The sequence below is a fragment of the Scomber scombrus genome, chromosome 9 (genome assembly GCF_963691925.1).
Source record: "Scomber scombrus chromosome 9, fScoSco1.1, whole genome shotgun sequence".
In the NCBI taxonomy this organism is placed as follows: domain Eukaryota; kingdom Metazoa; phylum Chordata; class Actinopteri; order Scombriformes; family Scombridae; genus Scomber; species Scomber scombrus.
In genome coordinates this window covers 1,495,371-1,523,012 of record NC_084978.1, presented here as the reverse complement: position 1 = coordinate 1,523,012, position 27,642 = coordinate 1,495,371, and the positions used below count along the sequence as shown (strand labels likewise).

The 27,642-nt window shown below is 39.3% G+C and overlaps 1 pseudogene; it reads right to left on the bottom strand.

Moving 5' to 3' along the window:
- Positions 1 to 27,642, bottom strand: part of LOC133986372 (uncharacterized) — an 81,577-nt pseudogene that overhangs the window by 10,487 nt on the left and 43,448 nt on the right.

Sequence of the window (27,642 nt, the reverse complement as noted above, 5' to 3'; positions counted from 1 at the left end):
ATATTATTTGCATTTATCCAACAGCTATAGGTTTTGGTTACTAACTCAGTTAGTCAAATACAATGCATTACCATAGATGAATCTACCCACACTTAAATGAAGCAATTAATATAAAATCCACCTCAACAACTTCAACATTAAAGTAGTGATTACATGTAAAAGCATTAATATTAATCATCCAATACTAATAATACAATGAAGTTTTTAGAACTGACATCAGTAAATTAGTTAGTATGCTTTCTAGTTTCATGGTAACATGACAAAAACAGATTTGATATTTACATTTCTGTATTTCTAAAGGCACTGACTACTTGAAATGATGCAATACGTTATGATAGATAATAGACCTAGTATACCAGCTGTCATGTATTGGGTTACGTAGGCACACAACACCAGCTAGTGATAAAGTATCTACTTGTTTAACAAATAAAGTACTGGGCTTTACTGTCTTTCTGTTTGATTGATGGTCAGTTCTTGCAGCTTTATAGTAGAATATTAACTGGCATTTAAAAAATAGAGTAAAATACTTGTTCACAAAGAAACAGGAGGGCTGTGAACAAGGTAAGAAGTCTACAAGTGGAAGTCCTCCCTTGAACTCTCTTGTTGTTCTAGTTAGTGAACTAACAGCTTCTACCTGCTGAGATCTCAGAGTCAGCAGTAGGAGATGAGGAGAGGAGCAGGTTGATCTCAGGTCTCTACACTGAAAGCCTGACGGAGGAGGAGTGGTGCAATCTAGTGCATTTAAGTGTACGGTAGCCTTATGATGCAAAAATGAAAATCAGTCACACTAAAAGTAAGTAAGTTCATGTATTTGTTTCAGAGGGCACTGAAGTTAAATGCACTAAATGGGTTTAGTTTAGTTTTAATTTTAAAAAGGAAGGCCCCGGAATAAAACCCACTTGATTGTTCATTTTCAGAGACAAATCTTTTTTGTCCCTTTTCTCATCTTTACTTTCGCTATTTAATAAGGCAAAATAATGTATTCGATTACTTGATTAATCAATGAAATAATCGATAAAATTTATTGATTACAAAAATAATTGATAGAATACTCTGTTACAAAAATTATCAATAGCTGCAGCCCTAGTAAACTCAGTGTCTTCCAGGAGAGACTGTGTGAACATGTGATCTGTTATCTCCATATTTAAATGATTATCACATATCCTCCCTCTCTATGACGACCGGCTTTTCACTGATGTGGTCAGACAACACGTCATACAAACCAGTTCATTTCTAACATAACTCAATGTTTACTATCAGTTACAGCTTACTTCTGATCAGCTGATGGATGTCCTTTAAAATGAATGAGAAAGTCTTTTGACCGGTCGCTCTTTAAGGACACACAGCTGGGTTCAGGTCCAGGAGATTCTGGTCTCTGCTGCTGGATCCTGAAACAACAACAGCTCTGATAGATGTGCATGTTGGATGGAAATTAAAAGTCTGTTCAGTCTTTACAGAAATGTCCCCCTTTGATGAGATGTTGTTGGAATTTTTTTATTTAAAATATATAGTAATGTTGCTGACATTATAAACTAATCTGATGTTGACTTACTCTTCTTTTGGTCGTATAACATATCCATTTTCATCTATCAACATGCTGGTCTGGCTGTCATGTTCCCCACACAGAGAGCTTTTAGAGGGAGGGACTCCCTCCTCTCTGTCCTCACACTGATCCATAGCAGAGAAACACCTTCACACAAACACAACACATTATTTCTCTTCATTCCTCTCAGTCACATGACAAACACACAGAGCTGTATCTAATATCATACAACCTTCATACAACCAAAAGTGTGATCTAATAATCCATGTAAAATACTGATCCAAAATATTTGGCTTTGTACAAAGAGGACAAAAGTTATTGATGTGTGAACACTGACTTAGTACTGTCAACTGTGATCGGACACTCTAAACAGTGACAGTAAAATGGAGGAAAACTTCCGTGTTGATTTCTGTTGACTGTTAGTAGAGTTCACAACTACAGATTTCTGCTGTTTCTACTGGAACTAAACTAACAAGATGAACAAAGAGTCATTCAAGAGTCAAACAGTGAAAACAGTCACAATACAAACTGAATAAAGTTATAATAAATACCTTTTTAGAAGGAGAAAAGAAGTTGCAACACGACGAGCTAAGAAACAGGAACTAAACTAAAACAGGAAATAAGCAGACAGAGAGAAGAGGGGACTGGATTGAGTTGTGGCCCCTTCTGGTGGCACAAACACACACTGCAGGATGTCAGGTTAACGGATCATAAAAATATCAACAGATAGATAATTTAGTTCTGATGTTTTTAAAAGTTACATCATGTGAGTTCTGCTGAGTGGTTTTGTTTCATTTCTTTACTTTAAAACATGTTACCTTGTTTACAGTTTATTAAAATGACATTCTTTGTGAAAGTGAGCGCTCTTCAATATTTTCAAAAAGTGTCAAAACAGCACAGAAGAAGAAACATATCTTCACTTTTCAAAAATGTCTGAAAATCAGATTGGTCCTAACTAAGACAGACAAACAAGAGAACAGTAGATTATGGAAGCAAAATATTGTAATGATTCACTTACATGTCAGACACAAGAGTACCATTAAAGTACTTGAAATAAACACCACCATCAGCACGAAATAAGATAAAATAAGATAAGATAAGATATTCCTTTATTAGTCCCACAATGGGGAAATTTGCAGCATTACAGCAGCAGGTGGACAGGGTGAGGAGATGGCATGGTTTGTGAGATTTATGGCACGGGTCTGGAATCCTGCCATTTTTGAGTAGGAGGGAAAGATGGGTGTCCTGTGAGTGTGGATGACTGAGTCCATAGTGTGAATGGTTAATTCATTAGTCCTGTTGTGGTGGGGTGAATCCAGCTATGCCCAGGGTGTCTGGTTTGTTTCAGTTATAATTTCAATTTGCCTCACGTCCTTCCTGACCCCTCCGACTGGTCATCCTTCTCATTGGCATGTTGGTGGTTGGTTTGTTTATTAATACGGGAAGGCTAAAAGTGCTTTAGCCAGAAAATGAGTTTTAACTCTTTAAAATAGTCTATGGTGCCCAGTATGTCTGCTCCACATATTTACATTTACAACCAGTGAGAGATCATGTTGGTACTAAATACCATCAGCTGTGTGTGATCCTGTACAGACTGAACTGTCTGTTCAGCAGTGAGAAAGTTTTCTAACAGGAGGAGACTCTCCCTCCTGCAGAGGACACAGAGATGCTGAGGAACCAGACTGCCTGACTAAAAACCCAGGATAAAGAGGTTCAGTGAATGTGGTGTTGAAGGTGTGGAGGTGGATCAGTGTGTCAGAGGAGACTCTGTAGAAGGACAGAGTGCCAGCAGGACAGTCCACATACACTGCTACTCTGTTAGAGACAGTGGAGGAGGAGGAGGAGGAGGAGGAGGAGGAGGAGGAGGAGGAGGAGGAGGAGGAGGAGGAGGAGGAGGAGGAGGAGGAGGAGAAGGGGAGGGGTGTTTCTCTGTTATTGTGACAGACATAGTAACCACGACCATCAGAGCAGACTAGAGTCCAGGACTGATCATTCCTTCCAAACACACAGTCGTAACTGTTTCCTTTCCTGCTGATTCCTCTGTAAGTCAATGATATATAAACTCTTCCTCTCCACTCAACCTCCCAGTAACAGCGACCAGTCAGATCATTTCTACACAGCAGCTGAGTATACCAGTCAAATCTGTCTGGATTATCAGGATATGACTGCTCCTCGTTCACATGTATCACCTTCCTGTTGTTGTCAGACAGTTTGAGTTTTCTGTGTGCTGTGTTTGGATCCAGTGTGACTTCACAGAAATCTGATGGAGAGAACGAGACACAATACAGCTGCAGTTATTGATCTATCATCTGTTTGATGATGACATCATCTTCATCTTCAGTTAGATATTAATGAGTGATGTCACAGTTTGAAGTTTGCTTTGTTTTCATGAATTTAATGAGAAACACACTTACACTTCCTCAGACCTGGTGTCAACCATCGGTCTCCAGCAGGCTGCAGGCTGAAAGGAGGAGGGGGGTCAGAGCAGCACGTTCTCTTTCAGCATGCAAACATGGACATGACATCACTCTATAAAAAGTCAGTCATATGTTTCCCCTGCAGCTCTGATCCTGATCACACTGAGGAACTTTGCTATTACTAGGCAACACAGTTGTGAACAGCAGCTACATCCAACCAATCAAAGACAGGCACCTCAACGTCGCAATGACGTCTCAACGTCATTGTGAACATATGTCAGGACTGTTTAAACTGATTCACACCAACATGAAAATGATAAACCGCCTGTTTCTGTTTGTCTTTCCTGAATAATCTTTGTACGACCGAAAAGTTATTTCCTCTCACACAGCAGTGGAACATTCATGAATGATGGTGACAATCAGCTGCAGTCTGAAGTGTTTGAGGTGAGTTCACTGAAGCTTTCTGGTTTTCACTTTGTATTCACCTCTCTCGAGTTTTTTGTCCTTTCATTATTCAAGAGTGTGGTATATCAATTTGAGAGTATAAGTTATTGATTTCACATTCAGATATTTTAACATTGTCCCTTAAACCATGCTCTGCTTGGGGAATTTTAATAGTTGCTGCACACACAAAAATGGAGATCAGAAATCAGTGAGCAGAAGTTTGACAAGTGCACAGAAGCATCCTGATTGTGAGGATAAGAGCTAAAGCTGGAGCAGGAAATCTGTACAAGCAACTATATATCTTAGTGCAGAAGACAGTTTGAGCAGAAACAGAGTAAATCTAAGCACAAGCAGAAACTATTTGAGTGTGAAGGCAGGGTTTGAGGGAAAATATTACACAATTTGAATAATTCAATAAATAAATAATACTCTCAAATTGATTTACCACACTCTTGAATAAAGGTAGGAAATATTCTCCATACACCTCTGTCTATACCTGAGAATGTCCACCTTTCTGTCTGTTCCTGAGAGTGTCCATCTTGCTGTCCATACCTGAGAGTGTCCAGTCTCCAGTCTGGATTCTTCAGTCCAGCAGTCAGTAGCTTCTCTCCTGATTCTCCTGGATGATTGTAGCTCAGGTCCAGCTCTCTCAGATGGGAGGGGTTGGAGCTCAGAGCTGAGGCCAGAGAAGCACAGCCTTCCTCTGTGATCAGAAATCCTGACAGCCTGCAGACACACAAAACAACACATGTCACATGATCTGATATCACTGCAGGACTGGAAGGTTGTGTGTTTATTACTGTCATCACCACTAATCTTAATTAAACTTTATACTGTCTAGTCACTACTTCTCAATTCAAGTGGCCAATTTCCCGTAACCTCAGTCAACATGATGCTAACAGCTGCTAATGGTTTTAATCTAATTAAAATGTTAGTCAAAGAAAATGCAGCCATGATAAGAAGATTTAATAAAGAGCCGCCAGTGACAGTCTCCAACCACAATTTGTACGAACAACAAAACTCCCACACATCACATAGATAAATGACTCCGCCCCAGATGCTCAGACTTGAATACAGAACTGGAATCCCAACTAATGTGGCAAATGAAGACGGAACGTTGTAGCAATAAAAGTAAAAAATAACAGTAAGCTAACATTTCTGACTCCATTCAGTTTCAGTAATAATTCAAAGTTTTAAGGTTATCTGAAACAACAGGAGAATTAAATGGTGGTTAACCACATAACAGCTGAGATGAAGTGTCATATCACCATAGTGAGAAAAGATCACTGTCATCTGCTCTGAGACAGAACAAAGCAAAGTTATTCACAGGGTCTAAACACACTTAAAAATTTGAGTAGAGAATATGCCCAAGTGTTTATGTCCTCATATAAATCGGTTTAAATGATTAGTTGAATGGGTTGATTAATCCTGACCTGAGAGTTTCCAGGATACAGTGTGGACTTTCCAGTCCAGCAGAAAGCTGCTTCACTCCTGAATCCTGAAGGTTGTTGTTACTCAGGTCCAGATCTCTCAGATTAAAGGACTGGGAGTTGAGAACTGAGGACAGAGCTTTAACACTTGTCTCTGAGAGGTTACAGTCAGTCAGTCTGAAGAGACAATAATGAACAAAAAGACAAATAATATTTATGTTGAAATAAGTATGGATTTTGATAATATGTAATCTCTGCCAAGCACAAGCTACAAATGTTGGTGTTCTGTTAAAAACCAGAAGCACATGTGAAAGTTAATAATGAAATAATATAAATGAATAGTAATTCAGTAATATAAATCACATGGTATCAAAACATGATGAGCTTCTTTAGTCAGTCAATGATGATATCTTTGTGTTGGACTATATATGATTTTTAAGTACAGAAACATATTTCAGATTTCCTTCACTGGAATATTTTAAATCCTGATTAAGAAGAGATTCTGAAATGCCAACATGAAGGAGGTAGTTTAAATGGCATGGTTTTTATAGTGTAGAGAAATATCTCAGTCAGTTGAGACAAACATGATCTAACCTGAGAGTTTCCAGTGTACAGTGTGGACTCTCCAGTCCACCAAAAAACTGCTCCAATCCTGAATCCTGAAGGTAGTTGTTACTCAGGTCCAGTTCTCTCAGACTAGAGGACTGGGAGCTGAGAACTGAGGACAAAGCTTCACAGCTTCTCTTTGAGAGGTTACAGCCATTCAGTCTAGACAATACATTTGGAAAAACATTAAATTAATATTTATTTTTCTCCACTCTTGAAAAACTCTATTTGAATATATTTTGAATAAATCAATGAATAAATACTTTTTGTTCTCCCCTGTTGAAAAAAATGTCTTTGGATATCTTTTCAATAAATCAATTAATATATACCTATCTGTGTACTTACAGAGCTTTGTTGGAGGTTTTGACCACTGGCAGCAGCCTCAGAAAAGCCTCCTCTGAAGCAGAGTATTTCTTCAGGTCAAACACATCCAGATCTTCTTCTGATGACAGTAAAATGAAGACCAGAGCTGACCACTGAGCAGGAGACAGTTCCTCTGTGGAGAGACCTCCTGAACTCAGATACCATTGGATCTCCTCCACTAGAGAACGCTCATTCAGTTCATTCAGACAGTGGAACAGATTGATGCTTCTCTCTGCAGACAGATTCTCACTGATCTTCTTCTCAATGTACTCAACTGTTTTCTGATTGGACTGTGCACTACTCCCTGACTGTGTCAAGTCTCGTAGGAGAGCCTGAATCTGATTGGTCTGCAGTGAAAGACCCAAGAGGAAGCGGAGGAACAAGTCCAGGTGTCCATTTGGACTCTTTAAGGACTCGTCCACAGCACTCTGGTAGAAATGTGTCTCTGTAGATTCTTCTTTTCTTGTTTCAGACTTCTGGGATGTTGTTTGTTTTTCTGCCAGCAGATTGACTCCAGACTTGATGAATGTCAGATGGACATGAAGAGCAGCCAGAAACTCCTGAACACTCAGATGGATGAAGCAGAACACCTTGTACTGGTACAGCCCTCTCTCCTCTTTAAAGACCTGTGTGAACACTCCTGAGTACACTGAGGCTACTCTGATATCGATGCCACATTCTGTCAGGTCTGATTCATAGAAGATCAGGTTGCCTTTCTGCAGCTGCTCAAAAGCCAGTTTTCCCAGAGACTCAATCATCTTCCTGCTCTCTGGACTCCAGTGTGGATCTGTCTCAGCTCCTCCATCATACTTGACGTTCTTCAGTTTGGACTGAACCACCAAGAAGTGGATGTACATCTCAGTCAGAGACTTGGGCAGCTCTCCTCCCTGTCTGCTTTTCAACACATCCTCCAGAACTGTAGCAGTGATCCAGCAGAAGACTGGGATGTGGCACATGATGTGGAGGCTTTGTGATGTCTTGATGTGGGAGATGATGGTGCTGGCCTGCTCCTCATCTCTGAATCTCTTCCTGAAGTACTCCTCCTTCTGTGGGTCAGTGAACCCTCTGACCTCTGTCACCATGTCAACACACTCAGGAGGGATCTGAGTGGCTGCTGCAGGCCGTGTGGTTATCCAGAGGCGAGCAGAGGGAAGCAGTTTCCCCCTGATGAGGTTTGTCAGCAGCACATCCACTGAGGTGGACTCTGTAACATCAGTCAGGATCTCATTGTTGTGGAAGTCCAGAGGAAGTCGACACTCATCCAGACCATCAAAGATGAACACAACCTGGAACTCTTCAAACCTGCAGATTCCTGCTTCTTTGGTTTCAGTAAAGAAGCGATGAACAAGTTCCACCAAGCTGTACTTTTTCTCTTTCAGCACATTCAGCTCTCTGAAAGTGAATGGAAATGTGAAGTGTATGTCCTGGTTGGCTTTGTCTTCAGCCCAGTCCAGAGTGAACTTCTGTGTTAAGACTGTTTTCCCAATGCCAGCCACTCCCTTTGTCATCACTGTTCTGATTGGTTCATCTCTTCCAGGCGGGGCTTTAAAGATGTCTTCATGTCTGATTGTTGTTTCTGGTCTGACTGGTTTCCTGGATGCTGTTTCAATCTGTGAGATCTCATGTTCATCATTGACCTCTGCAGTCCCTCCCTCTGTGATGTAGAGCGGTGTGTAGATCTGATTCAGAAGGGTTGGGTTTCCTGCTTTAGCGATCCCCTCAAACAGATACTGGAATTTCTTCTTCAAGTTAGACTTGAGTTTACGTCGACACCTGCCAGCAGAAGTTCCTGAATGAACAAACACAAAAAAGAATATTAACTTATTTTCCTCCATCTCTTGATCAGTAAATGTCTCATTTATACAGCATGTCTAAATCTTTATAGAAATCCACTCACTGCTCTGCAGATGGCCTGCCAGCTCCTCCTGCTTCATTCTCCTCAGGAAGTGCAGTGTGATCTTCAGAAATGCGTCTCTGCTGCTCCTCCTCTGCTCTTCTTCCTCACCGTCCAACACCTCCTCATCCTCTGTCTGATTCTCTAAGCAATCTGGGTAATCTGGACTCAGAAACTTCTGCATCTTCTTCAGCTCGTTCTTCACAAAAGTGACGATGTTCTCCTCCAGCAGCTGGAACTGAATACAATATGAATGGTACAATCAAACTAAAATCATGAAGCACACACCAGATCCATGTTGGACAGACAATCTACTGGTCCACAAAGTGCAGCATGGAGATGATTGTGAACAGAATAGATGTAAAAGTAGTTGTTGTACATGTACAGACCATAAATATGGAGTCCAGGTGTGTTTGATGCTGCTGGGCAGACTGACCATTGGGAACATCTGAGCTCTCCTGGTCCACTCTGTGGAGGAATCATGAAGAATGAGCTCACATTATGTCTGTCCACACAAACAGAGTGTGAAGTGAACAGAGGATTAAGCAAATTACCGGACCATTAACCTGACACACTGTTTCAGGTGTGGTGTGAGTTGCATTGCGTTTTAAATAAAAGTAAATTGAAAAAGTTTTGAAATACAAACCTGTGTGTTTATACATGAATAGCTACTGGTGCATTCAACTAAACCAGTCTTTAATAAAAAAGTGTTTTTCCCAGCATGACACCGACTCAAATTAGACTGCGTCTTATACAGTACATCGGTGCGACATATACACAGTTTTTTGCATTAGTTCTTTTGTAGCATAACGCAACATTTACTATCAGTTACAACTCAGATCTGATCAGCAGATGGACGTCCTCCTTTAAAATCAATGTAACGTCCATTTGACCAGTTGCAGTCACAGCTCTAATAAATGTGCGTGTTGGATATAAATGAAAAGTCTGTTCAGTCGTTGCAGCTTTACATCTTACCTTCCATCAAATGGTTGTCCAGGTTTAAAGTGTATAGGTTTAGCCATGGATGAAACACAGCTGGGTTCGGGTTCAGGTCCAGGAGAGTCTAGTCTCTGCTGCTGGATCCTGAAACAACAAATAGCCCTGATAAATGTGCACAACTTACAACTCTACTTTCAAATACCTGTGGTAATCATGCTGCAACTGGGTTCTACCTCCACCGTCTTTTCAGCTTTACATCCTTACCTTGCAGATGATTGTCCCGTTTTAAAGTGTATAGGTTTAGCTATAGATGAGTCACTCTTCATGGACACACAGCTGAGTACAGGTCTAGCAGAGTCTAGTCTGGTCCGCCGCTCCAGGCTTCAACACAACACACACAGATGTTTGAGGGTGAATAATGATGGTGGAGTGATGTGAGTGGAGAACAGTGATGGACAGTTAGAGATCCTCATCTCACCTCTGAGCTTTGGTCTGGCTGTCATGTTCCCCATATCGAGGGCGTTTAGAGGGACGGACTCCCTCCTCTCTGTCCTCACACTGATCCATAGCAGAGAATCACCTTCATACAAACACAACAACACATTATTACTCTTCATTCCTCTCAGTCACATGAACAACACAGAGCTCTGACTGGAGAAAAGCAGCTCATTAACTTCAATACTAAATACACTCATCTGATAGTTGAGTCAAGTGAGGTTTTTTTTCCTTTGGAGATTCAATTTCTAAGTCTTTTTTCTCTCTTGTTTTTATGACTCTAGGACAAGTGAAAAAAGGTTTAGCCAGGATAATCTTTCTAGGTTTCCGTTTTTTACCTGGCAAGTCGTTTCTAACGAGAGGGAGAAAGAAAGAAGAGAAGAAAGATCCCTGCATAGCTTTAAAAATGTTTTTATAATATCTGGCAAATCACTTTCATTATGCTTACAATGTCTCGAATGGTTTGAAGATTAGAGGAATATACTTCATCTTGCTTTTTCTTTTTCTTTCTTTTTGGATCAGATCACTTACTTCTATTGGACAACCTTTGAAAAGTGTCTAATACACTAAAGTGTATTATGTTACCTAGACAGACACTGCTGCATTCACATCCACATCAGCTCACAGAGACTTTCCAACTTCATCTGTAGAGGAAACACAGAGAGAACGATGAAGTCTGATCTGATCTTTAATGTTGGTGAGATTCTTCTTAATATTCTTATTATTCACATCTGTAGACAATATAAACAAACATACATATTCATACCAGTCAGGCTGTGAAGTCAATGAACTCTGGTGAGTTTGAAAAAGCAACACCTCATATTAAACATACTGTTTTTTAAGTTTCTCTTAGCTTCATATAAACATAAATCTGTAAAAAGTGTACCGTTGCTTGATAAAAGTAAAAACAGGTAGTTAAAACGTACTCTGAGTAACTGTTAATATGTGGCACCCTGGACATTTCATGAGTTAAGAATGATTGTATTAGTTTCTGTTATTAACTTGGCCCCCCACCATTACTTTTCTGATTATTATTATTATATTAAATGATTGTGTAAATAGGAAAAAAGTCACCTGATTTCAGTTTGTTTGCTGAGTTATACTACTTGTTACAAATAGATGGCGGTAGCAGCCTTGTAATCCCAATGACTGACGCTGTAATCCTTCATTAAAGGAAGTCCGCTCAGTCATACAAAAGACAGTCGCAGCAGCATGATTGAAAACTTGTTGCAGCGTGTCTGAGTATAAATAAAATGATCTTGCACATGGATCACCAATTACTGCATTCAATGTGTAACAAATGCTTTACTTCAATCATTATGGATGACTACTTAGATTTCAGACTAGAAGTTAAGGTTGTCTCATCCTCAGACAAATCTGATGAAATTCAGTTGAAATAATGACATTTCCAGTTTTCTGATTATTTCTACATTTATCTGGAGGCTTTGGTCTCTTCTGGACTGTCAGCTCTTTACACAGCAGTAAAATCAGAAGAACAGTTGTATTCAGTCAGTGCAACTGCTCAGCATCAAGCACAGTCACAATGGATATTATATCATAAACACAGATTGTTCTTTACTGTTTGACACACAAGTCATGGATGAGAGTTTTAACAGAATGAATCAATCATCTTGTGCTTTGACTGCAACCTGAATCTTTCCTACAGTCTGAATACTCACATCATGTATGATGTTTCCCCTAAATTAAGATATTGTAACTGATCAAACTAAAAGTAACAGAATAAACTCATCAGTGTTTTCAGTGGAAATTCTTCAGCACTGATATGATACTAACAGTATCTCATCTCACCACTGAGTGACTTTCCTCATTCTTAAAGTCAGCTGAGCCCTGCCCCCCTCACTGAAAGAACATTTCCTCAAGTACTACACTGAAGTACAAGTTTCACGTACTTGTTCTTCACTTGAGTATTCCCATTTTATGCATTTTTATTCTTGACTACATTTCAGAGGGACATATTTTACTTTTTACAGTAATATATGTATTTGACAGCTGCAGTTACTAATTACATTGCAAATTGAACATCTACACATTTACATACAAACATGCCATTATCTTATTGAATATGTTATAAATGACCAAACAATAAATAAAATTAATTCCACTTCCACCAAATACAACGGTAAAGTGCTCCTTACACATCAGTGTGTTGGTAATAATAATCCATTAATATAATGTAACATTCACAGGGGAGTTTTTCTGTGGCTCACCATCTTTACCCAACAACAACCAGAACGTTTTCCCAAGCAGACAAACTCCTCCAACAATCAAACGGTCTATGAAAAGAACTCAAAGACCAGAAGAAATCAACCAGAGCTCCACTTACTGAACTTTTCATCATGAACTTCATCAGTGTGCAGCTCTCTCAGCACATCTGATCTGTGCGGGAAACAAGTTTCAGTTCAACTTCAACTTTCCTAAGGTGAAGTGACACTGCTTTATATATATGTGTGTGTGTGTGTGTGTGTGTGTGTGTGTGTGTGTGTGTGTGTGTGTGTGTGTGTGTGTGTGTGTGTGTGTGTGTGTGTGTGTGTGTGTGTCAGTATGCTGTCTTACTGGTTGATCTAGTCTCAGTCTGAGCTGCATTCAGGATCAAGTCTTATCCTAACTCATCTAATCTCTCCTTCAACTTTTACTTTTCTACTGTGTCTACATTATCTCTTTCACTGTTTAGCCTCAGATGTAAAAAAGTGACAAATAAACTTCACTTCAAGCTGCAATCAACTGCTGTTGTTCTACTATCATTCCACTAGATGGCCTCCTGATGCACATGTAGAGGAATTTACAGCTGTTTCATGTCAATTACAAGTGAATTGAACTCTGAGTGGCAGCCAAAGGTGACTAATCATTTATATTAATTAATTTATACTGCTTATTATACTGTTTTTTTTGCTATGAAAATAATTAAATCTAGAGATTTCAGCATTCCAGCATCTTCAGTCTGTTCTTTGAAAGTTAATCCAACAAGATGCGTAGTCAAGCCAACTTTTATTATCTTTGTACAAATAAAGATATAAATTCAAGTTTGTTGGTTTTACTAGTGATTTTATGTTATTTAGGTTAGGTTTGTACAGCTTGAGAGAGAACATCCACCAAGCCAGCAGCATGAAATGAGACAAAACCAAATGAAAAGAAGAAAAAAATTGCAGTCTGTTGAAATATATGATATGAATATAGGGTCCCAAACTGAATGTAATAAAACCCCCTGAGAGATCTCAGAAGTTACAGGTAATCATTTTCTCAGGTGGTCTATGTGTAGGAACTCAGTGCAGCGGTTCACATAGTTTTTAGCTGAATCTACTGACATTTACGCATTTATTTAAACATCATCATCATTTACAAATACACATTCACAAACATCTTCATGGATGTACAAAGACACACAGGCTTTGAAAGATTTCTGAACATCATTTGACAAACTCCTGAATAGTGCAAGACAGTATTGTAATTTGTCACTGTGGCCACCAGAGGGCGCCAATATTCATTAGCTTTTATCATCGTGTCTGTCAGTACCAATATCAGAATGATATGGTATTTAGTTGGTACTAAATACCATCAGCTGTGTGTGATCCTGTACAGACTGAACTATCTGGTCAGCACTGAGAACGTTTCTCTCCCTCCTACAGAGGACTCAGAGACACTGAGGAACCAGACCAGTGGGGCCAGAATCCAAACCCAGGACAGAGAAACTGAGTGAATGTGTTGTTGAAGGTGTGGAGGTGGATCAGTGTGTCAGAGGAGACTCTGTAGAAGGACAGAGTGCCAGCAGGACAGTCAACATACACTGCTACTCTGTTAGAGACAGAGGAGGAGGAGAAAGAGGAGGAGATGGATATTCTTTTCTTATTGTGCCAGACACAGTAACCATCATCATCAGAGCAGTCCAGACTCCAGGACAGATCATTCCATCCAAACACACAGTCATAACTGCCTCCTCTCCTGCTTATTCCTCTGTAAGTCAATGATATATAAACTCTTCCTCTCCACTCAACCTCCCAGTAACAGCGACCAGTCAGAACATTTCTGCACAGCAGCTGATGACACCAGTCATCAAATCTGTCTGAATGATCAGGATATGACTGATCCTCGCTCACATGTATCACCTTCCTGTTGTTGTCAGACAGTTTGAGTTTTCTGTTTGCTGTGTTTGGATCCAGTGTGACTTCACAGAAATCTGACGGAGAGAACGAGACACGATAAAGCTGCAGTTATTGATCTCTCATCTATTTGATGATGACATCATCTTCATCCTCAGTAGGATGTTAATGAGTGATGTCACAGTTTGATGAATGAAATGAAAAAAACACTTACACTTCCTCAGACCTGGTGTCAACCATCGGTCTCCAGCAGGCTGCAGGCTAAAAGGAGGAGGGGGGTCAGAGCAGCACGTTCTCTTTCAGCATGCAAACATGGACATGACATCACTCTATAAAAGTCAGCCATATGTTTCCCCTGCATCTCTGATCCTGATCACACTGAGGAGCTTTGCTGTTGCAAGGTAACGCACTTGTCAATCAGCCGAGTGCTGGTTAGCTACACATGACGACTATCAAAAGTAGCGACATTCAAAAAGTTCATCTCATCTATTCTATTCATTCAGCCAATCAAAAACAGACATCTCAACATCAAATCATGAGGACAGTGAGACTTTTTCTTTTCAGACTCAGCCGTTTGTATTCTAAACATATGACAGGACTGTTTAAACTGATTCAGACTAACATGAAAATGATAAACCGCCTATTTCTGTATTTCTTTCCTCAACAATCTTTGGACCACTGACGAGTTATTTCCTCTCTCATAGCTGTCTGTCCATACCTGAGAGTGTCCAGGCTCCAGTGTGGATCCTCCAGTCCAGCACACAGAAGCTTCTCTCCTGAGTCTCCTGGATGATTGTAGCTCAGGTCCAGCTCTCTCAGATGGGAGGGGTTGGAGCTCAGAGCTGAGGCCAGAGAACCACAGCCTTCCTCTGTGATCAGACATCCTGACAGCCTGCAGACACAAAAAACAACACATTACATGATCTGAGATCACTGCAGGACTGGAAGCTTGTGTGTTTAGTACGGTCATCACCATTGTGTTTCTGTAAGCGTTACAGTTAAACTTCATACATTCAGTCACTACTTTTCATTTCAAATGTCCAACCACTGTGAAGCTTTTATTGTGAAGCAGTTCCAGCTTGAAACTGATACCAAAAACTGTTCACTGTATGTGTTTTACATTGGGACAGTTACACAGTTCTTCATTCAGTTTCTGAATCTTAAAACTCCTCTCTGGTATTTCAGGTTCCAACAGCAGAGACAAAACAAAACTAATAAATATATATTAATAGAAAGTTATTCACTGGGTTTAAACACATTCTGAAAATAATATGAGTAGAGAAAATGTCCAGGTGTTTATTTCCTCATATCACAGCTTAAATGGTGACCAGTTGAACAGGTTCATGAATCCTGACCTGAGAGTTTCCAGTGTACAGTGTGGACTCTCCAATCCAGCAGAAAGCTGCTTCACTCCTGAGTCATGCAGGTTGTTGTAACTCAGGTCCAGTTCTCTCAGACTAGAGGACTGGGAGCTGAGAACTGAGGACAGAGCTGCACAGCTTGTCTCTGAGAGGTTACAGTCAGTCAGTCTGAAGAGACAATAATGAACATAACAAGAGCACAAATAACATTTATGTTGAAATAAGTCTAAATTTGACAATATGTAATTTTTGCCAAGCACTGATGACATTTCATAAAGCAGCCAGAGATGTGACAGTTAACAATCAATATAGATTAGTTTCTTAATTTCAGTCAACAGTGGTATACAGTATGTGTGTTGGACACTACAAGTACAGTAAAAATAATTCAGATTTTCTACCCCATGAAAATGTTAAATCCTCATCAAAAGAAGACTCTAAAATGATGACATGAGAGAGGCTGTTTAAACTCAACTTAAAGTTTTTAGAGAAATATCTCAAATCAGTTGAGCCAAAAACATTATCTGACCTGAGAGTTTCCAGTGCACAGTGTGGACTCTCCAATCCAACAGACAGCTGCTTCACTCCTGAATCCTGCAGGTTGTTGTTACTCAGGTCCAGCTCTATGAGATTAGAGGACTGGGAGCTGAGAACTGAGGACAGAACTGCACAGCTTGTCTCTGAGAGCTTACAGCCATTCAGTCTGGGGAATACATTTGGAATGGTATTTAATCAATTGTTTATTTGTCTCCCCTCTTGAAAAAATCTCCTTGAATGTCTTTTTAATCAATCAATCAATAAATCAATCAATCATGCAACTATCTGTGTACTTACAGAGCTTTGTTGGAGGCTTTGGCCACTGGCAGAAGCCTCAGAAGAGCCTCCTCTGAAGCAGAGTATTTCTTCAGGTCAAACACTTCCAGATCTTCTTCTGATGACAGTAAAATGAAGACCAGAGCTGACAACTCAGCAGGAGACAGTTTATGTCTGGAGAGACTTCCGACATTCATATACCATTGGATCTCCTCCAGTAGAGAACGATCATTCAATTCATTCAGACAGTGGAACAGATTGATGCTTCGCTCTGCAGACAGATTCCCATTGATCTTCTTCTTGATGTACTCAACTGTTTCCTGATTGGTCTGTGAGCTACTTCCTGTCTGTATCAGTAGGCCTTGTAGAAGACTCTGATTGGTCTGCAGTGACAGACCCAGGAGGAAGCGGAGGAACAAGTCCAGGTGTCCATTTGGACTCTTTAAGGACTCGTCCACAGCACTCTGGTAGAAATGTGTCTCTGTAGATTCTTCTTTTATTGTTTCAGACTTCTGGGATGTTGTTTGTTTTCCTGCCAGTAGATTGACTCCAGACTTGATGAATGTCAGATAGACATGAAGAGCAGCCAGAAACTCTTGAACGCTCAGGTGGACGAAGCAGAACACCTTGTCCTGGTAGAGCCCTCTCTCCTCTTTAAAGACCTGTGTGAACACTCCTGAGTACACTGAGGCTGTTGTGATATCGATGCCACACTCTGTCAGGTCTGATTCATAGAAGATCAGGTTGCCTTTCTGCAGCTGCTCAAAAGCCAGTTTTCCCAGAGACTCAATCATCTTGCTGCTCTCTGGACTCCAGTGTGGATCTGTCTCAGCTCCTCCATCATACTTGACATTCTTCAGTTTGGACTGAAGCACCAGGAGGTGGATGTACATCTCAGTCTGGGACTTGGGCAGCTTTCCTCCCTCTCTGCTTTTCAGCACATCCTCCAGAACTGTAGCAGTGATCCAGCAGAAAACTGGGATGTGGCACATGATGTGGAGGCTTCGTGATGTCTTGATGTGGGAGATGATGGTGCTGGCCTGCTCATCATCTCTGAATCTCTTCCTGAAGTACTCCTCCTTCTGTGGGTCAGTGAACCCTCTGACCTCTGTCACCATGTCAACACACTCAGGAGGGATCTGAGTGGCTGCTGCAGGCCGTGTGGTTATCCAGAGGCGAGCAGAGGGAAGCAGTTTCCCCCTGATGAGGTTTGTCAGCAGCACATCCACTGAGGTGGACTCTGTAACATCAGTCAGGATCTCAGTGTTGTGGAAGTCTAGAGGAAGTCGACACTCATCCAGACCGTCAAAGATGAACACAATCTGGAACTCTTCAAATCTGCAGATTCCTGCTTCTTTGGTTTCAGTAAAGAAGTGATGAACAAGTTCAACCAAGCTGTACTTTTTCTCTTTCAGCACATTCAGCTCTCTGAAAGTGAATGGAAATGTGAAGTGTATGTCCTGGTTGGCTTTGTCTTCAGCCCAGTCCAGAGTGAACTTCTGTGTTAAGACTGTTTTCCCAATGCCAGCCACTCCCTTTGTCATCACTGTTCTGATTGGTTCATCTCTTCCAGGTGAGGCTTTAAAGATGTCTTCATGTCTGATTGTTGTTTCTGGTCTGACTGGTTTCCAGGTTGCTGTTTCAATCTGTCTGATCTCATGTTCATCATTGACCTCTGCAGTCCCTCCCTCTGTGATGTAGAGCGGTGTGTAGATCTGATTCAGAAGAGTTGGGTTTCCTGCTTTAGCGATCCCCTCAAACAGACACTGGAACTTCTTCTCCAGGTTAGACTTGAGTTTATCTCGACACCTGCCAGCAGGAGTTCCTGAATGAACAAACAACAAATGAAATCAGTGAGTGGATCCTACGGAAAGTCTAGAAATCTGAACATGTAAGCGTGACTGTGTAGTTTTTCGTCCTCCATCAGTTTTATTCAGCTCATCAGTGGAGGACAAACATCTTCTGATCTGATGCAGATGTGTGCAGCATATTTACAGCAGAGTTTGAAATATAAACCTCTCCAATGTTGCCTCCATTTCCTCTCCATCATGTTAAATCTGTTAAAATTCTCTTACTGCTCTGCAGACACTCAGCCAGCTCTTCCTGCTTCATTCTCCTCAGGAAGTGCAGTGTGATCTTCAGAAATGCCTCTCTGCTGCTCCTCATCTGCTCTTCCACCTCACCGTCCAACACCTCCTCATCCTCACTCTGACTCTCTAAGCATTCTGGGTAATCTGGACTCAGACTCCTCTGGACTCTCTTCAGCTCGTTCTTCACAAAAGTGACGATGTTCTCCTCCAGCAGCTGGAACAGAAAGATAAAGTGAACCTTTCATTTAAACTGGTAGAACACAACATGTGATTCATGTGTCAGTCTGAAGGCCTGCTGGTCTAAACAGAGCAGCATGGACACTGTTAGGACCTGAATACTACTTTAGTATTTCATCTGTGGTTGATGGAGTTAATAGTAAAAGGTGTGTTTGTACATGTACACACCATAAATATGCAGTCCAGCTGTGTTTGATGCTGCTGTGCAGACTGATCACTGGGAACCACTGAGCTCTGCTGCTGAACTCTGTGGGAAAAACATCACGTTTAAGGACATTTAATGACTCAAATCTGCACTCAGCTTATTAAAGATGTTCTGTCATGATGACAAAATGAACTCCTGTAAATGCTGCTGTGATTACCGGATGTTAAATTCTTACCTTATATCAGCAGGTTGTCTAAACGGAATAGGCTCACCCATAGACCAGTCACTCTTCGTCGACACACAGCTGGGTTGAGGAGAGTCTGCTTTCTTCTGTATCCTGATATGAATAAAGAAGTGAAAAAAGCATGTAGTTAACACCAAAGAACTGCTGCCCAGCTTCACCGAGTCTCTGCTGTCCAGCTTCACTGAGTCTCTGCTGCCCAGCTTCACTGAGTCTCTGCTGTCCAGCTTCACTGAGTCTCTGCTGCCCAGTGCCTCCACAGACACCCAGCCAGCTCCCAAAACTTCAGCCATCCTTGCTAAGGTCCTCCTGTCTCTTGGTCTCCTTTCTACGTGGCTTTGTTGACACCTTGATCCCCCAAAGTTTCTGTCCTGAGCTGCTCTTTCAGCCTCCAGAGTGGTCCTGTCCATCTGTCCTGCCTTCTTTCTCCTCCACCTGCTCACCTGCTGCCACTGTGTAATTCCCTCATCAGCTCCTCACTACATATACTGCTCTCAGTCAGTTTCTTTCATTCTAGACAGATTGTGATGCTGTTCCTGTCTGTTCCTGTTCCTCTTGTTACCTGTTCCTGCTGGTTTCAACCTTATTCGAACTACTTTCCCTTTATGGTCTGTAAGCTTGTCTGTTGGTTTTTGAGCATTAAAGCTGTTTCCATTTAACCTGTCTGTGGTGTTTTTGCCTGGTTCACCTGCTCTGCTCCACACTCAGGAGGTTTATTCAGCCCAAACAGCCAACCAACCAGTTTTAAATTCTTACCTTCCATCATCAGGTTGTCCATCTTTAAACACAAGAGGAGGCTCCATAGACCCGTCACTCTTCATGGACACACAGCTGGGTTCAGGAGAGTCTGCTCTCTGCTGCTGCATCCTGATACAAACAAACAATGAACAAATTAAAAAGTTTAAAAAGATGAATTTGAGCAGACTGTCAGCGGTTGAAGTTTTAGAAGCAGAATTAAATCAGTAAGAAGACACTGGATGAGAAACGTTCTCCTGTTCATCAAACTCTCATCTGATGAAAGATGCTGTCTCATCTTAGTTGATTAGTTGACTAATCAGTGGTTGAGCTCTTTGTTAACTCACAAAGTTAGTAGTTCATTCTGAGTTATTGTGACTTATTATTCAGTAGTTGAGTGTCAGATGTGACAGTGAGTGTGAATAATGATGGTGGAGTGATGGAGAACAGTGATGGACAGTTAGAGATCCTCATCTCACCTGGTCTGGCTGTCATGTTCCCCACACAGAGAGCTTTTAGATGGAGGGACTCCCTCCTCTCTGCCCTCACACTGATCCATAGCAGAGAAACACCTTCACACAAACACAACTAATTATTTCTCTTCATTCCTCTCAGTCACATGACAAACACACAGAGCTCTGACTGGAGGAAAGCAGCTCAGTGTCATATCCAACAAATCACTTTCACAACGGTACGAATGAAAGTGAAGAGTTCAGAGCTGTCGTACGAGTCCTGAACAGGCAGTCTGACTTAAATATGATACAGAAACAAAGTTTTTGGATGGTTTGAAGACTAGAGGGATACACTTCATGTTGCTGTTTCTTTGAGAATCACATCACTTTTCACTTCTATTTGACAGACTTTTCAACAATTGAAATGTTCCTTTTTTTCCAAGTCTACTATATCCAGTCAGAGCAAGTAGCAGCAGCTCGTTCAATAATCTAAAATAGATCATGTTACCTTGACAGATGCTGCTGAATTCACATCCACATTAGCTCACCGAGACTTTCTACCTTCATCTGTAGAGGAAACAAAAATTATGCCATCTAAGTGGGAACAATAAAGTCTGATCTGATCTTTGATGTTTCCATTAATATTTATATCAGTCAGGCTGTGAAGTAGAACAACTGAATAACATCAAAAAGATCAATTAATCTGACTCTAAATATATAAACTTGCCAGTATGAACTTATAGAAACATTTAATGTATATGTTGAGCCCTGTTTCTCTTTGTTTTACATCAACAGAAAGTCTGAAAATTGTCTGTGCTTTATAACATACAGAATTGAAATATTTAACATCTTCCTTAACTCATATCAGGTTTCTAGTATTAACATCCCAAATAGCAGATATTGATGTTAAAATCATGACTTTTAGTGTATTGAATCATATGTAATGTTGGTCACAGTTAATTATGGGTAATCTGAATCATAAATCTTTGATCCAGCTTTGACACATCACCTGTGGAGGCTTGCTATTGGCTGGTTCGGAGCTTGAAGCAGGGCATTGTGGGTATTGAGTGAGTCACTACAGTCAGACCCTATGGTCTATGATTCAGACTGTAGAATCACTTCTTTATAAAAACATCCTCCGTCACACTCACTACTGACAACTGTAACACTCTGAAGTTAAAGTTTTTATAATTTCTGACAGGTTTCATACTGACCAGCACGTATGCAGTAACTATTCAGTCAGTGCAGATGTTCAGCATTAGGCACAGTCACCACTGATGTTATATTATAAACACAGTTTGTTCTTTACTGTTTAACACAAAGGTAATGGATGAGAGTGTTAACTGTATGAATCACACATCTTGTGTTTTGACTGCAACCTGAATGTTCTCTACAGTCTGAATTCTCACATCATGTATGATGTTTCCCCTAAATTAACATAGTATAACTGATCAAACTAATTAAAACCAAGAGAATATATTAATCAGTGTTTTCAGTGGAAAGCAGATTCTAAGTTCATCATCTGATTGGCAGGTATCTGTAGTGATTACTGGGCTGAGAATATAGGCAGGTCCTTTTGATTAGCTCTGTCTCTCTTCTCTCTCCACCCTGGTGTTGCTGTTTTTCATTTATTCATTTATTTACTTTAATCAACTCAGATGCATTACACTTCTCTTGGCATGTCCATTATTATGTTTGGCATTGAGCCAGCCGTAACAGTTTCCTCATTCTTACATAAAGTCAGCTCAGCCCTGCTCTCCTCAGTGTGGGAAGTATATTTACTTGACTGCACTTAAGTACAAGTTTTATGTACTTGTACTTCACTACATTTCTGATGGACAGATTTTCCTTTTTACAACAGTACAGTTATTTGATAGCTGCAGTTAGTAGTTCCTTTGTTAATTAAACATTTGCATTTTTATATATAAACATGTCATTATATTATAGAATATCTGTTATAAATTAACAAACAATAAATTAAATTAACTCCACATTCATCAACTACAACAGTAAAATGCTCCTTACACATCAGTGTGTCAGTAATTATAATCCATTAATGTAATGTACAATAATGTAACACTCACAGGGGAGTTTTGTTGCAGCTCACAAAGACAACATCTTTACAACACTGAGAAAGTTTTCAAGCAAGCAAACTCCTCAAACAATCACACACTCAAAGACAAGAAAAAATCAATCAGAGCTCCACTTACTGAACTTTTTCTCACGAACATCATCAGTCTGCAGCTCTCTGAGTAAACATGTGCCGAAAACAAGCTTCAGTTCCAACTTTCCTCAGGTGTGACACAGCTTAATGTGGGTGTGTGTCACTGACTGGTTGAACTAGTCTCAACCTGAGCTGTGCTCAGTATGAAGTAGTGACTCATCTCATCTCTACTTAAGCTTTTATTGTGAATTGATCTTTTCTTTCGTAGCACATAATCCTTTTGATGTAAGAGAACATGTTCTGTTTATCTTTGATTCAAACCAACTTCACTGTATGAAGACTCTGTTCTCTGTCAGAAATAGTTTCATCCAGTAAAGCTGAAACAAGAACTGAGTGAAATGTTTTTTTAAAGTTAATGTTTCTGCATTGTCATGCCACCTAAGAGCATCCAGCCAACCACACACATCAAAACCCTTCACGGTTCTGTTACTGAATTATTTAATTGTTATAAATACCTGGGACTCTGGCTGGATACTAAACCTACTTTCACGGTCCATGTGGAAAAAATATCACCTGGCACCTGTAATCTCATTTTATGTAATATATAATAACAATAAAGCTGTCTATCTACACACCACTACCTACTCTATGAAAAGGCAGGTTGGTCAGCATTGCATAATGTTTATCTACAAAAAACTGCCACCTACACCTATAATGTATCAGCAGAGTGTATAAATACAAGTGTGTCATTGTGTCCTTTCACAACTATTAAACCATGTCATTATGAATGGTTAATGATTAACAAGTATTCTCATATGGACACATTAACTGGTGGAAACTACTTGATTAAATGTAAGCCCAACAGTACAACCAGATGTCCAGTGAGAAATGATGTTAAATTTTTGGTGAATGCAGTAATATTTAGTAAAAGTTCAGCACAGGCAGCTGCTGATACTGCAGACATTCATTTGAACCAACAGAAACAATTATAATATAATTATAATGGTCAGAATAGGCAGAATAGTTCAAGTGCTGCTGGCCTTTTGAGCTCTACTGGATTGCTTTACATTGTCCATGTGTTGTAATACATTTCTCTCCTGTATATCAAAATGAGATATACTGAATATTGGAAACACCTATTCATTATATATTGTATCTCAACATAACCCTAACCCAATCACAGAACCAATGAACCAAATTTTGGACCAAAACCAATCCGATCATTTTAACCCTGCTGATACAAACATGATGACTAAGGATTCAATTAATAATGGGGTAGGAAGAACAAGCATGAAACCAGTATGCTTCAATTGTCAGATGATTCACATTAAGTCTCCAATCTGAATTCACACTGAATCAGAAATGCACTTTGAAGAAATAAGATCACCGCACAGCGCTGACCTTTGGAATAAAGAACCTAGAATAGTTAAAGTCAACACTTTATTAATCCTTATCAGATAGATTTAGTCTTTATTGTGCATCTATTTGTTTTCAAAGAACAGCAGCATGTTTTAATATAAACCTTCATCATGTATATTATGAAAGTTTCCAAAACAACCAGGAGAGAAACAGCTGCATGGAATAATGTACAACATAAAGATACTGAAATACACACGCCATCATCAAACCAGTCAATTCATACTAGGACCAGTTAGACTGTGTGATGGGAGGACTGGTGGACACACCTTCTACTTTTCCTCCACCAGGGAGAGAAACACTCAACTGTTTCATTATTCAGTACATTTGATTTCTCACAGCTTTAATATATTTTGAATTGAGTATTTCATGGTAGTTTTACTACTTGTACTAAAATACAGGAGGTGTTTTATTCCTCCTTCCTCTGAACAGATCAACTGTGTGAAACTGAAGTATTGACTGTCTTCTGCCACCTGCTGTTCACTCACAGAATCACATCCTGTTAGAGGAGAAGCTGTTTGCTTCACTCACATTTACAACATGAACGATCAGTACACCTTTGTAAATTCTGTTCTCTGTCAGTCAGAAACTGTTTCATCCAGTAAAACTGAAACAAGAACTGAGATAAATGTTTCTTTAAAGTTAATGTGTCTGCATTGATATTAATGCTGCTAATATCCACCTCAATCCAGACTTTGTATTTTCATAACAGGTTGTCTGATAAATTCATTTGATTTCCATGAAAGCTCAAATCAGCTGCTGTTGTTCTACTATCAGTCCACTAGATGGCCTCGTGATGCACATGAGGAGGAATTTACAACTGTGTTTTATGTCAATTCCATGGAATTTAAATAGGGATGCTCGATATTGGCTTTTCTTCTGATATCCGATATTCCGATATTGTCTAAATCTTAATTTCATATACCGATATCACCCGTTACCCATATTTGCAGGCTTTTTACACCAAAACAGTTAGGTTACAACATAACATATCTCCTATTGTGGAATTAACACATTATGCCTAATTTTATAGTGATGCACCACTGGATGCATACATAAATGCAACATGGCTTTCCAAACGTAAACACTGTCTCTGCAAAATAAGAGAACAACTTCAACTTAAGTTATGGAAAAAAGTGCCAATATGGCACTGCCATATTTATTATTTTTTAGAGTGCATTATTTTGAACAAACACTACAGCTAGGGCAAGTTTGACTTCTTCACAAATGGTAGACAATATCAAAACAAGGAAACTGCATATCTTCAGTCCAGAGTAGTAAACAATAAACATAGTCCTCTTTTAGTCCAAGTTCAATGAATGAGTCTGACAACTGACTGGCTGTAACTGGCCATAACTTATAATAATACAATCATTAATCCGTATGACACACTTGGAAATAGTTCCAAACCACAGACATAACGTCATGCACCAGGTGAGCTAGCTTGTTAGCCACGGTTGGCGACCCACCAGTCTAGCGTGTTGTTGTTTACGTCATCAAGCGCGCGCCAGTAAACGTCCCATGCTGCGTTCAAGGAGGCTCGGAAATGGTGAAGCCTACAGAACAAACATCGGTTATAAAAACCCGATACTGATACTTCCCGAGATAACATTTTTATGTATATATCGTCCCTAAATTTAAATATAAGTGGCAGCCAGAGGTGACTACTAACTTATATTAATTAATTAACACTGCTTATTATACTGTTTTTGCCATGAAAAGAATACAATCTTCAGCATATGCAGTCTGTTCCTGGAGAGTTAATTTAACAAGATGTGTAGTCAAGCCAATCTTTATTATCTTTCTAAAACTAAAGATATACATACAAGTTTGTTGGTTTTACTAGTAATTTTATATTATCTATGATTTAAGTTTGTACAACTTGAAATGTCTTTTTGGCATTACTAAAAAGCTTGAAGTATAACGTTGATGGGACTATTTTGTACACTTTACCTTTGTCATCCTAATTATTTATTCTAAGTTTAAAGAAAACAAGATATATGTGCAGTTTCAAGATTTTTATGCAGCCAGGTTACAAATTATTTTAAGTTAAACTGCCAAATTCATTCTCACAGGGTACTTTTTCTTTCTTGTAAGGATGGAAAACATTTGTCAGATTGGAGGACTGATGGAGAACCTTCCTTAAGCCAACATGTATGATTTAATTTGAAAAATAAAGATTGCTGATATGAAACAGAGCTGAGGGTAATTACACCTGATCCAGATTGTGTTGGATCTGAACAGACCCAAACAGAGAGAAAACATCCACCCTGACAGCAGCATTATGCTCCATTAATTCACTGAGAAATGTATGAGATCTTTGTCAGTAAATATCACAGAGCAGAACAAGCTAATTATTCACATTTTCCATATTATGTTTATGAATGTAATTACCCATTTATATGCTATATTAAGTACATTTTATACAATTTGAAGGACTAAATGTGTCATAATGTCCTCCACACCGTCAGGAATTAATCATAGTGTTGTTTTAAATAGAATTAAATAGAAACATAGTGGATATAAATAAGACAGAACTGAATAAAAAGAAGGAAAGATTAAGTGTGGTGAAAGATATGATATGAATGAAGAATCCCAAACTGAATGTACTGACATTTACACATTTTATTCAGACTTCATCATTTACAAATACACATTCACAAACATATTCATGGATGTATAAAGACCCACAGACTTTGAATGATTTCTGAACATCGTTTCACAAACTCCTGAACAATGCAAGATGGTATTGTTGTAATTTGTCACTGTGGCCACCAGATGGCGCAAATATTCATCAGCATTTATCATCGTATCTGTCTGTACTAATATCAGAATTATCTTCACAAATGTGAGTTTGTTAGTAATAAGTGAAACGGAAATAATAATGACATAAGCAGTAACATACAATTGCAAACAGACTTATCAACATATAATATTTGTTGATGAAGTTGTTGATGAAGTTTTGTGCATTTTAATGGAAAAATAGAGGAAATACAAAAGTGGCTAATATTAAATAATTCAACAGTAGTAGTAGTAGTACTAGTAATAATGATGATAATAACCACAGTGGGATCAATTCATAACAAATATTTACATGAATCTTTACACAGACACTGAAAGCAATGACATAAAATCTCCTTTCAATATAAAGATTTTTCCACCAATCAGGATGAATTAACATCACACTGAACACCTGCTGGCTTTAATCAGACATGCACAACTTATTTAGAAACAATGAATAACAGCTGTCAAAAATAACTTCAACCTACTGTATGAAATAAGATCATAATTATGACAAAACGAAATGGAGAAAACTAACATCACCTACTTATCATCATTAACTTTATTATCAGCACTATTTATAACTAAATAAACACTGCAAAGAAAAACTAAATACTGACTGTATGTCAAAAACACATAACAGCTCATGGACTTCTCATCTCTAATGCTGTGTTCACATCATATGGGATGGATAGTAGAGATGGGAAAGATTTCCATGTATACAACTTGTGAGCATTCATGTCACAGAACAAATCAAGACGGCTACATGATTACAAAATTGGTGGAACAAAGTTGGAACATCCAAATACTGTGCATTGATTACAATTGATACATCATATCCAGTAAATGTGGCTACAAATATCAGAGCTTTCAGCTTTTATAATTCATAATTATCACTTGAATGTTGACCTGAATTCTGTTTACAAGTCAGAATCTCATAATTACCATAATTCCAATATGATAT